This window comes from Cucurbita pepo, chromosome LG06, assembly GCF_002806865.2.
Source record: "Cucurbita pepo subsp. pepo cultivar mu-cu-16 chromosome LG06, ASM280686v2, whole genome shotgun sequence".
Taxonomy (NCBI): Eukaryota; Viridiplantae; Streptophyta; class Magnoliopsida; order Cucurbitales; family Cucurbitaceae; genus Cucurbita; species Cucurbita pepo.
In genome coordinates, this window is record NC_036643.1 from 6,759,871 (window position 1) to 6,772,250 (window position 12,380).

The 12,380-nt window shown below is 35.1% G+C and overlaps 2 non-coding genes across 2 annotated transcripts; both read left to right on the plus strand.

Annotated features, from left to right (window-relative positions):
• Positions 1 to 10,931: 10,931 nt before the first annotated feature.
• LOC111797772 lies at positions 10,932 to 11,036 on the plus strand. Its single transcript, XR_002815598.1, has one exon. It is a non-coding gene; the product is annotated as a U6 spliceosomal RNA (small nuclear RNA).
• A 5-nt stretch (positions 11,037 to 11,041) lies between these two features.
• Positions 11,042 to 11,113, plus strand: TRNAM-CAU. The gene has a single exon. It is a non-coding gene; the product is annotated as a tRNA-Met (tRNA).
• Positions 11,114 to 12,380: the final 1,267 nt, after the last annotated feature.

Here is a 12,380-nt window from a genome sequence, read left to right on the forward strand (position 1 = left end):
TCCCTAACTTCCTATAAATGGACAGAAGTATTAAGTTGATGTTTGCCCCAAGTCACATAATGTTCGACCTAACTCCTTTCATCGAATAGATATACAAGAATAGTGAATGAGCCTGTTCTGTTTTTCCTTTAGCCGGATTTTATTTTTCAGAATTGCAGTACACTTTTCATTTAATGTCACTGCCTTAAATTTTTCAAGCTTCCTCCTATCAGCGAGCACATCCTACAATAATTTAACATAATTTGGCATTTGCTTTAAAGCTTCCACCCGTGGTATTTTGACTTCCTCTTTTTTTTTTTTTTTATTCTTTGTGGAAAAGGAGGTGTTGGTATGTACGTTCTACTCTCTTCTTCATTATTGACTATCGTTTGCGTTTTAGGAGACTGTACTGTTTTAGCATAGTTTTATTTTGATCGTTCTGTTCAGCAATTTACTCCTTTCTCTGTTACATATCAGCTACTTCTTGAGAGTAACTATCACTGTGCTCTTTAATTTCACCTCTCCTACTGGGTATTTCTTTCCCGCTTCTCAATTCTATCGCTTGACATTGCTCCTTGCCTTTTCTTTTTTATGTTTCGGTATTTGCTGGCAGCTTTCGAAGAGATCTATTATGTAACTCAGTTGTTAATTGACCTACTTGGATTTTTTTCATATATTCCTTTATTAGGACGTCAAAAGTTTGGTCTTTGGTGGTTATTTTAAAACTTTCTAAATAAGTAATTTACCACTTGAAAATATTAATATTATTTTTTTTCCAATAATCCAATTTTTTTTTATAAAATTCGTTACCTCTTGTTAGTCATTTCTCTTATTGAGTATCTTGAATAGGTTCTTATCCATAAAGAATTAAAATTTAAATTTGGAGAAATTTTGTAAAAAAAAAAAAAAAAAAAGTCTATTTTCCCATATTTTCTTTCTTTCTTTTATTATTTCCTTTCTAAATCAACCATAAAGAATTAAAATTTGGAGAAATTTTGTATCGACTCTTTTTTATATGTTAAGTTCTTTCTCGAGGGAAGTTTATCATGTGCTATCACCTGAGTGGAATGACGTATACTTTCGTAACATAGACACATAAAATATATTGTATATGGAAGATAAGCTTTGTGGGAGTGGAGTCTATAGGCCACTAGTCCTATTCTTTCAAGTATCTCAAAAGGATCCACGAGCTTGGGGCTTAGCTTCCCTTTCTTACCAAAATCTCAACATCCCTCTCATGGGTGTTATCTTTAGGAACACATGGTCTCCTACATCGAAATTTAAGTTTTTACACCTTACATCGACATAAAGATTTTACGAATTAAAAAAAAAATCGAACTTAAATCAATCTAACCCAAAACGATATGTTGGGTTGGGCCGAGTTCAGTTTTTGTGATATCCCACATTGGTTGGGGAGGAGAACAAAACACCCTTTATAAGGGTGTGGAACCTTCCCCTAGCATACGCGTTTTAAAACCTTGAGAGAAAGCCCCTAAGGGAAAGTTCAAAAAGGACAATATCTACTAGTGGTGAGCTTGGGTCGTTACTGGTATCAGAGCAAGACACCGGGCAATGTGCCAGTGAGGAGGTTGTTCTCGGAAAGGGGATAGACACGAGGCATTGTGCCAACGAGGACGCTAGGCCCTGAAGGGGGTGAATTGTAATGTCCCACATTGGTTGGGGAGGAGAACAGAACAATAATTTTTAACATAAATTGTTCGTGTTAAAAAGAATTTACATTACATCCCAAACCATTGAACTCGGGAAAAAACCCTCTTACCCTTTCCATTTATGAAGAGATCCGATTACAAAAAACCCACCCAAAAGAATCATTAAATGAGGTTGTTTTGTTCATTGATTACAAAATCAAAGTAAATGGCTAAAAATAAATCTCTCTAATTTTTTATTTATATATAATAAATGCATTGCCTTGGAAGAATGGGCTCTCATTCTTTTCAAGCTATTTCATAAAATTAGATGGATAAATGAGATTCCTTTACCTTCCATTAATTTTAAATGGAGTTGGTTCATTGATTTAAGGAGAATATTAAATTATGTCGTAAAGATCATTTATTCAAATTATTATTTAATATTTTTAAATAATTGTTTTTCTCGAGTTCAATTATTTTTAAATAATCGATAAGTGACTCTATGTTCATATTTCATTTCAAGGTGAGTTTGGATGCATAGTGGCCCTATTTTATAGACCTCCTAAACCGTGTTTGAATCTACACGCTTGACTCGACATGATGCCGCGACCCGCGCTCCTCCTCAACGATTGCGTAGCTCGGCTCTACGACTTCAAATGGCTTAAATGGCTTGGGTTGCTCCATTTTTTCCCGTTCTAATTTTTTCTAGACCTTCCCTAATTTTTTATCCTCGTGAAGCTGATTTTAGAATTTCTAAAAGAAACTGAGATGAGTATGGCTACTTTTTGGCCAATTTAAAGAATTGTAAGATAAATTATAGGTTTAATGGTGGGCATTAGGTAAATTAAACCTCTCTTCTAATCTGGTGTCATGAATTCTCATAGGTTGACTTGAATTTCAAAGGATGAATTTGGACTAGCTCCATGGTTAAATTAGCAAGTTCGACTTAAGCTACTCAGTTAAGTGGCTTGCCGTTAAATGGCTCGACTTTTGGCTTGGTTGAGCGAATTGTATGATATACAATTTCATGTGCCTCGTGCTCCCTGCCCCATACACAGGTCATAATTATGATTGTTATACTATGCTATGTTGTACGATGCCATGCTATGTTGGGTTATGCCATATTTATAAGTTGTGCTACAATATGATTATTTCTTGTTATAGAATAATATGATGTTGATAATCTTTAATGCACAAACCTCCATACACCACGCCATGTAAGCTATATTAAGTATGAAAAATCTTATAAGAATTATATATGCATGATTCATAGTCTCGTTATATTATTAACCTACATCACTACTTTCACCATTTTTAAAATTAGGCAAAGAATCGAGAGTAATTCAAGAAATTTTTTTGGGTAAACCTTCTCGGTTTCTTCAAAAATCTTCCTTTATAAAAAATCTCAAAGGCTACTTTTGGTCTCTTTAGACGAAGAGGAAAGAGCTTAATACGTGGATAGAGTTTTCCATTCAAGCCCCTCGGTAAGAAATTTTGAATTTGTTGTTTTTTATTACGTATGAATTAGAAGGTAAAATCTATCCCAAAAGTTTCTCGAGCTCAAATAGGAAGTTTTTAAGAAAGATCTTCAGTTTCTTTAGGCAAGTTTGGCCTAAGTTTTTAAAAATCGAGAAATTACTCCTCCACATGAATTTCATCCTTTAAAAATAATTTTTTAAACTTTGGGACAAGGAGAGGAGTATCTTTGGTAAAGAAACCAAAGGCCAAAAGTTCCTAGAATCCAAGAACCAAAAGGTTGACTTTCAATGAATTTGTAAGTTTTGAAATCCATAACTTAAACCACGAAATTCGTTCTCCATAACTCGGTCATAGCATTGATCTTATCCCATTAGCTTTAGGGAAAATTAAGAGTTGTGAAAAAAATAAGCAATGTATGGTCCTAATCCGAGAACAAATTGAAGTTGAAAATCTAGGTAAGTTCATTCTCACGTACCCCACTTTAACCTCTTATGTCTTGCTGGTTAATAAGCCAAATGAACTGAGATCAGTCCTAAACAATCCATGGTGTGTAGAACTACACGATTCATGAAGAAATTGAGTGGAAGTGCTCAATGATCAAGAGAAAAAACATGATTTTTAGAGGGTAGAAAGTTGAGGTTTTCATATGTCCGTGGGTCTAGAAGTAAATGATGATGATGTGACAACTCTAGAGCTTGTCATGTCATTCCCTTTTATGTTTTTTACCTATTGAGTAATAAATAGATTAGTTTACCTCTTTTTAGACCGTTCTCCTAATAAGTTTTGATGTCGGAGAAAAACTCAATTTGGGATCTACCCAAGAAAATTGGGGAGAAAACAACTTAGGGAATGTAGCAAAAAGCGATCACGAACACCACCGTAAACCACTATATAAACCAACCTTTGCTCACATATTTGAATCGGTTCAAATACTTTTAGACCGATTCTCAAAAAAATATTTATTGTTCTAGAAAATAGACACTATTTGCCACTTACTCAAGAAGTTTGTAGGAATTTCAACCTTGGAAAGGTCGTGAATTGAGCACCTAAGCACAACCAAATGAGTAAGTAACTATTTCGAGCAAGTTTAAAAAAATACTTGTAGAAGTCGATAAGAACTTTTGGCAAATGATTAACATTCATATAAGCCTGATTGACCGCATTATGAAAGACAAGCCCCGAAAACCTAAAACTTTATAATTTAGCACAATATTCACTTCTACAAAATTCGCTCACATGAATTGTGAATACAAGTAGTTTTATTATCTCACAAGTACTTAAACATGCTTTATTGATTTATGTTTGAGGGTTTGGAAACCCGTATGTGCCCAATTAGTATTTGGGTCATCGTTATGTAGCATAGAGTGTCTGCTATGACTATTTTAGATCATGAGCTATGGTCTTACAATTAGTTGATCCTAGAATCTAGCTATTGATTCACACGAAATTTTTGGGTTGATTGGGTACCTTATAGGAACGTTAGGACATAACCCCTATTCGTAAATTAACCATAGGTACTTTATAGGAACGTTTGGGCATAACCTCTATTCGTAAATTAACCAACATGAATTAGGGTTTACTTGGTACACAGTTATCACCCACAAGGGACTCCAAGAGTCATAGAATGTACACTACTAAGGTAGTTCTGGTTATGTTTAGTGGGGAACTATGGCCTTATACTTTTCTAGCCCAAGGAGCCTGTATGAGTAGGTAGTCTACTGTTCTAGCCAATAGAAGCATCGAATACGTAGATACTGTTCTAACTTGAAGAGGACGTAAGAATAGGTAATTTATTTATTTAGCCTAAAAAGGCAAAGTCATACGAAGTTGTTGCTTGGTGTTATAATCAGCAATATGATTGTGACACTAAGAATTTTATTGAGGATGATGACTAAGTTAAGTGGGGGAGAGTGTCACAACACACTAAGAGAAAATAAGTTGTGACCCCCACACGCAAGACAATCAAGGGGCGACTCTCAAGTGGCACCCATTCGACCATGGGAGGGCCAAGATTGAGAAGTGTCATGATTCGACTGAGATAGTCCATCATCCAACACATCAAGAGTATGCATTCAAGTTAAGCCGAGACATACACAAGATTCGAGAGATCGAAGCGACACGAGTGTCAAAGATAAGCTCGAAGAGCGTCGGGTTTGCTCGACTAGAAATGGGTCCAAGAGGTGTGTGAACCAACTGGTGGGTCCATACACGCACATGTAGACCGTGTGTAGGGAAATTAAGTACACATCCAAATTCCCATTTAGGATAGCCACCGTAGGAAAATAGACAGTTATGATAGGTCCCACTCATGAAACTATATGTAATTGAATTTAATTCCAATAGAGGGTCACTTATTGAGTATTTCTTAAAATAATCAAGTTATGTGCTCCTTCCATTTCAAGTAAAGGCAAGGCCTCTGTACAACTGACGACGACATCGCAAGTAAAGACTAAAACATGCAAAGAATAGTTATATTTAAATTTCTAGACCATGAGTTTGTATAGGGCAGTTTTCAATTTTAATTTTTACTTGTTTTTTTTTCTTTTTCTTCTTCATGTTTTTTTAAAAGGGATGCCCCTTTGAAACTCTCGATCCGGAAGAGGATGAGAATAATTTCATGAAGTTTATCCTCCATATATCAAATAGTTATGCTTCTAAGATGAAAAAATGACTTCATTGATTAAAAAAAAAAAAAAAAAAAAAAAAAAAAAAAAAAAAANAGAAAAAAAAAAAAAAAAAAAAAAAAAAAAAACCTCTAATTTCAGTGATTCAAAAACTCCTAAGAGTTCATGGCACTCTACTTGTTATTTAATGCAATTATTCTAGTTGTTTTCTTGTTCTTGGGGTTGTTTCCAACTACTTATTAGATTTTCTATCAATTTATAAATTGTTGAGCATTCCTGCACACGGCATTGACATTGAATTCTAGTTTTTGATCATTCATTCTCAAAATTATAGTTCCCTTGTGGACATCTATCAATGTTCTCCAGGTTTTCAAATATGGTCTTCCCAAGATATTTGGTACATCGTGCTTCTCTTAGTAGTCTAGAACAATAAAATTTGCTTGAAATATGAATTTATCCACTTGAATGAAAATGTTTTTGATCTTTCCTTAGGGATAAACGATGGATCTATCAACTAGTTGGATGGTGACTGTAGTTGGCCTAGCCTCACTAATCCCTAACTTCTTGTAAATGGACAGAGGTATCAAGTTGCTAATTCCTCGAATAGATATACAGGAATAGTCACATAATGCTCGACCTAACGACCTAACTCAGTTGCTAATTGATCTACTTGGACTTCCAAATTTCGCAAGGATGCTTGCTGACTTGTATCACAACATTTACTGGGCTCTCAAGAGATGTTCCATGTATGTGTTGAGCTTGGCTAGTTCCTTTTCCTTGGGCATTGGCTTGCGACCATTTGCCATTTGATTTTGTAGTCCAAAGTCTCGATGGTAATTTGCCTTAGGTGGCATTTGTTAATTGTATGAGCTTTGTCCCTTCCATGAAAAGTTTAGATGGTTTCTCCACCCAAAATTATAAGTGTTTGAGAAGGGGTTATTTTTCTGGTTGCTAGATTGATTCCCCACATAAAAAAATTAAGTTGGATTACTTGGTGTTTGATCAAAAGTGTGTTCTTTTCCACAATATACACAAGTTTCAGTTGTTATTTGAGTCATTACAGCAGCAGTTTCGACTAGTGCATTAGTCATTGAACCTTGTCCCAACACTAGATTTTATAAAATATTAGTCACCGAAGCTAATTGAGCATCAATAGAGGTCAAAGCATCAACTTCAAGTACTCATCTAGTCTTCTTCTTTCCGGTGTCTTTTCCGTTTTACCCTTTGGTGGCCTCCTCTTCTTTTTAGGTAACCTTTCCTTTTTATACGGTTTGTTTCTTCCCATTTGGGGCTGAGAAAGGATAAGTCGTCCACCTAGGACGTTTCTAATTGGGTAGTCAATGTCTCACGTGTCTTGCTAATTTAGATTATAATTTCCATGTCCTCCCCGAAAAAATTGCTTTTTGAATTACTTCAGCATTAGGGTTAGCAATTTGTACAGACCAATCATCACTAGTAGGTTTGCTTCCAGATTTGATACGACATCATGGTTCAACATAAATATTCATAAATTTTACTAAATAACTCAATTAAGTGTACAATTAGGCTTGATTTATGCAAATTGATATTCTTCTCCAGTTGAACCATAATGAATGATGTCATGCTTACTAATTAGAATAAATGGAGCAATTAATAAGAAAAAGGTGAGTATGAGACAAAATTAACTACAAAATGGCTTGATATACCTCTACTTCTGAAGAGTTATCACCCCTCCTCGGGTTAGAACAATAACCTATCTGCCTAAGGAACAATAAACTACCTTCCATATTTCCTTTCAAACTAAGATAATTAACTACTTGCTCACACACCATCTCAAGTATAACAGTATAACGTCATGACTCCCCACTAGGTACAACTTTAGTAGTATACCTTCTATGACTCCTGGGATCTTCTGTGGGTGACAATTGAACTCTGTGTATCCAATAGACCTTAACCCCTCTTAGCTAGTTCACGAATAGGGAAAGCGCCCTTATCTTCCTTATAAAATACCTAGTCAACCCAATGTTCTGTAGAATCATAAACTGGGTTCTAGGATCATAATAACGAAGCAGTAGCTTATGGTATATATGATCATTACAGATATTTTAGAGCACATTGCATCATCCAAGCCATGGTGAAAAGCTTATAAACATATCAATTCTACTAGAGTTCTCAATTATGCATTGTTGAAGCTGTAAGATAAAATAATGTACCAAACCGTAAACTATTAGATTTTCAAGACTTGGTTATCATGATACTAGATCAAATAGCCTCCTAAACATGATTTGTAATAATTTTTCCAAGGCCCCGTAATCAACCCCTACAATTATTTTTTGAAACATACTCCATAGGGCTAATTACATGTTGAGTGTGTTTGGGATCACTATTTATGGCACTTTCGAAACTAAAATTTCTTCAAATTCTTTGAATACGTGCCAGATTGAGTCTAGTTTTTTTAACATCAAACATTATTGCGAGAGCCAATCTAAAAATAGGTGAACCAACCCAAATAGAAAGCAAAGGTCGTTCCATGAAGCCATTTACCTGTTCGATCGTGTTAGAGTTCACTTTTCACAACCTCTCCGGAGTTGGTTTTTCCTCGAATTTCTTGAGAATATCCCAAGTTGAATCTATTTTCTATAATATTAAAAATTATTGTAAGACCGGCATAAAAAGGGATGAACGGATCCAAACATTGTACAAATATAAGAAAAGGCATAGAATGATGTGGCAGATTCCTACGTTGCCACATCACTCATCTCTACCTTTTGTCTTTACAATACACGCGATAAAGACAGCTTCCCACCTCTGTAACTCATTCGTTCTCTAGTGAGTCTAGGACCATCTCTCTCATTTCTTCATGAAACTTAAAGACCTACGTACGATTAATCATTTCAGACACATTTTAATTCATTTGGTTCAAAAACCACAAAAATATGTTGAGTCAAAGTAGGTTGATCTGTACTAGCTTACCCACAAAATCAAATCAAGTTTCTCCTTATTTGGGCAATTGAGAGCTTATCTCCTCCCAACTTTTTCGACAACTTAGTTCCTTAATTTGTCCTAAAGCTAATGGTATAAGAACCATATCATGACTGAACCAATGGAGAACGAATTTGGTGGATAAAGTTCAAAAATTCCAAATTTTGTTACTCACCAAAAGTCAACTTTTTGGTTCTTCGGTTCTAGCGACTTTTAGCTTATGGTTTCTTTAGCAAATATGTTTCTTTTCTTGCCACAAAGCAATTCAAATAAGTTTTAAGTGATGAGATTCATCGTGAAGAGGAAATTTCATAATTTTCAGAAACTTAAGTCGAGCCTTCCTTTGGTTATTTTTCTTCAAGAGCTTCATAAAAATCTTTCTATTCGAGCTCAACAAACTTTTGGAATAGATTAAACAAGCTAATTTTTACAAAATCAAAACCGCTCAAATTCTAGATCTTACTAATAGGCTCAAATAATGTTTTGTAGATCTCCTTCTTATGAACCTAAAGAGACCAAAATCTCGAAGATGTCTATAGAGGAAGATTTTTTTTTTTTTTCAAAAAAAGTGAGTAAGCATACCCATAATCTAGCTTTCGATAAATCTCGTTACTTTTAACGTTTTAAAAATCGGTGAAAGTACTGACGTAGGGTTGTGCTCTTTCAAGCAAGAATAATTTGAGCTCCTAATTCATATATTAAGATTTAAAATCTAGGGTTTATTGAATGTGTCGTTGGAAGATGTGAGGTTAAACATGTAAATTCAATCATTTTCCTTACCATTTATGTTTTCTCATATTTGAATTCCACCAATGAGAGTCTTCCACTTGTCAAACATCCCATGGTTGATAATTTTTGTAATTATCCCAAACTTTTTCTTTAATTATTAATTATTAATTTGGTTAACTATGGAACCGTTTTCTCAAATTTTCAATCTTTCTTTTTTTTTTTTTTTTTTGTAAGGTTGAATGCATAATACTTGTTTATACATGATTAGTGCACGCACACATAAATCTATTAGGCGGACTCATATGCGTACCCTTGGGTCTGACTACAGGCTAGCACACGTTCATGCTGCTGGAAACCAACAAGACAAAAAAAAGAGTGTGTATAGTATCTTGGTCTACACATCCATACAACACACATACTAGAGAAGAATCTTGTGCTCGTGACATACAACATACAACACACTTTGAGGGTTTCACGTGTCACCTCAAGTACAGGTTTACAACGGTGTAACCCTATTCAGGAGGCCGAACGCCGTGTTCACATTCACTAGGGGCACTCATCATGAGTCTACTACCTGAGTAGTCCCAAGTTCGTTTCATGATTGGTTTATAGAATTGCGGTCTTAGTTTTTATCCCATTCCTACACTTAATTGGAGCACTCACCCTAAGCCATCTACCTGTGTAACCCCAAATCTTTTCCAAGGCTAGTTTAAGAAAGCGTAACTTCTTCCTTACCCGTTTGTACACTCAATAGAAGTTCTCATCTCATTCTAACTACCCATGTAATATCAAGTCCTTCTTCAAGATCAGTTTACATGATTGCAATGTCGGCCATGACTCAATCCTACACTCAATAATAGCTCAAGTGACTTTGGGGTTCTTATGATATTGTTCATACTATTGTTAAGCTTGTTAAGCTTTCTTAATCATTATTAGATGTCATGGAGGTTTCTTAGGTCCTTAGGGGCATCTAGGTGATTTAGTCCTCATCTCGCATTTTTTAAGATGCTTGGGGTTAGTTCCTTGGGGCTAATTCAGTCTCTAGGTGCACGCAAGTCTAGACATATGATCGCTACTCATAATCCAAGGGTACTCGATCTATTAGAAATGTACTTGCCCATATGTATATGTAAACTGCTCTAGCTTTAGGGACCTAATCTTAGCCTGGTTCACTCATGCATACTTTGTTAGGGAGATATTTCTATCAATCAACTCAAGCACGAAAAACATAATCTACTCATTCATGCATGCTTATTAGGGAGATGTCCCTATCAACTAGCAAGGAAATCATAACCTAAACATTCAAGCAAACTCAACGGGAAAATAACACCCATTAGTCACCCAGACCACATATCATAATATCTTATCCTCCATTCTAGCACAACAGAAAACATAAAAATNTTTTTTTTTTTTTTTTTTTTGTGTTAGGAGCTTCAAATTTTCTAAAATTTCTTTAGTATAACCTAATTCAAATCATAATACGGTCAACATCAAAATCGAGAAAAAATAATCGAATAGAGGTTAAAACAGGTAATACTTGGAACGATACAGAGAAGATTAGCATGGCCCCTGCGGAAGTATGACACACACCAATCGAGAAATGATCCAGATTTTTAATAAATCAGAGTGGCGCAGCGGAAGCGTGGTGGGCCCATAACCCACAGGTCCCAGGATCGAAACCTGGCTCTGATATGATGCACAACCCCAAGACATGAAAAATGTTTGGGGGCCTCATGAATTTGTTGTATTATTACACCTACACCTAGAAGGTGTGTAATGATCATTTTGTTAGTATTTCTTAATACTCAAGCCACGTGCTTACATCTGAAATAATACTCAAGTCACATACTATTTCTATATTTCATGTAAAGGTTGCACGATTGACGACGACATCGCAAGTAAAAACCGGCCCCATCCATGTTTCTGTATGTCTTTTCATTTTCTAACCCCAATAGTGGGTCATTTTGTGAGTATTTCTTAAAATACTAAAGTCACGCACTACTTCTATATTTCAAGTTTAATACTCAAGCCACGTGCTTACATCTATATTTCAGGTTTAATACTCAAGTCACGTGCTACTTCTATATTTCAGGTTTAATACTCAAGTCGCGTGCTACATCTATATTTCAGGTTTAATACTCAAGTCACGTGCTACTTCTATATTTCAGGTTTAATACTCATGCCACGTACTATTTCTATATTTCATGTAAATGTTGCACGATTGACACTAAATTTCAGGTAAAGGTTGCACAATTGACGACGACATCACAAATAAAAACCATAGCATATGCATAGGGTAGGTTGTATTTAAATTTCTTAGACTTTAGGTTTGTTAGGATATGGTGGTTCATTTAATATTTCTTTTTTATTGTTTTAAAGACCTTTTCTTAAATATGTAAGGACATAAAGTTATGTTTACGAAGATGATTTAATTGATTATTTCCACATAAGAAGTTACGTTATGTATATGGTAGCGACTTTAAGTTGGTAGAAATCTAGGGTCCTTACATTTCTCCCCTCAATTCTTTCATGAGACTTAAAAGATGGAGTTACAAGAAAGAGTTAGGGATCGATATCTCACCTTTTCATAGACTATATCCTAAGTTATCAGCTTCCAAACTCGTGGAATACTCAATTTTAGGGTTTATTTAGTAGGATTATTGTTGCATATTAAGGCCACGATTTTTCCACAAGAATCCTTCCTTATACTCCTCTCAAACTAAATTAATTAACTTGGGAGGACGACTTTATGTACGTGTGGCCAATATTGGATTCCAACTTTTCGTATGCAACTAAACCCAAAATGTAGAGTTTGATCGTTCTATGCAGCTTGATCTTAGACTAATTATCCCTCAATTCCTTAAATCGATATGCTTTATTTAGTTCTCTAAGTCTAACGAAAACCTCAATTTTAAGTAAAACGGGCTTGAAACAAGAGTTTGAGTTTTATCCCCAAAAA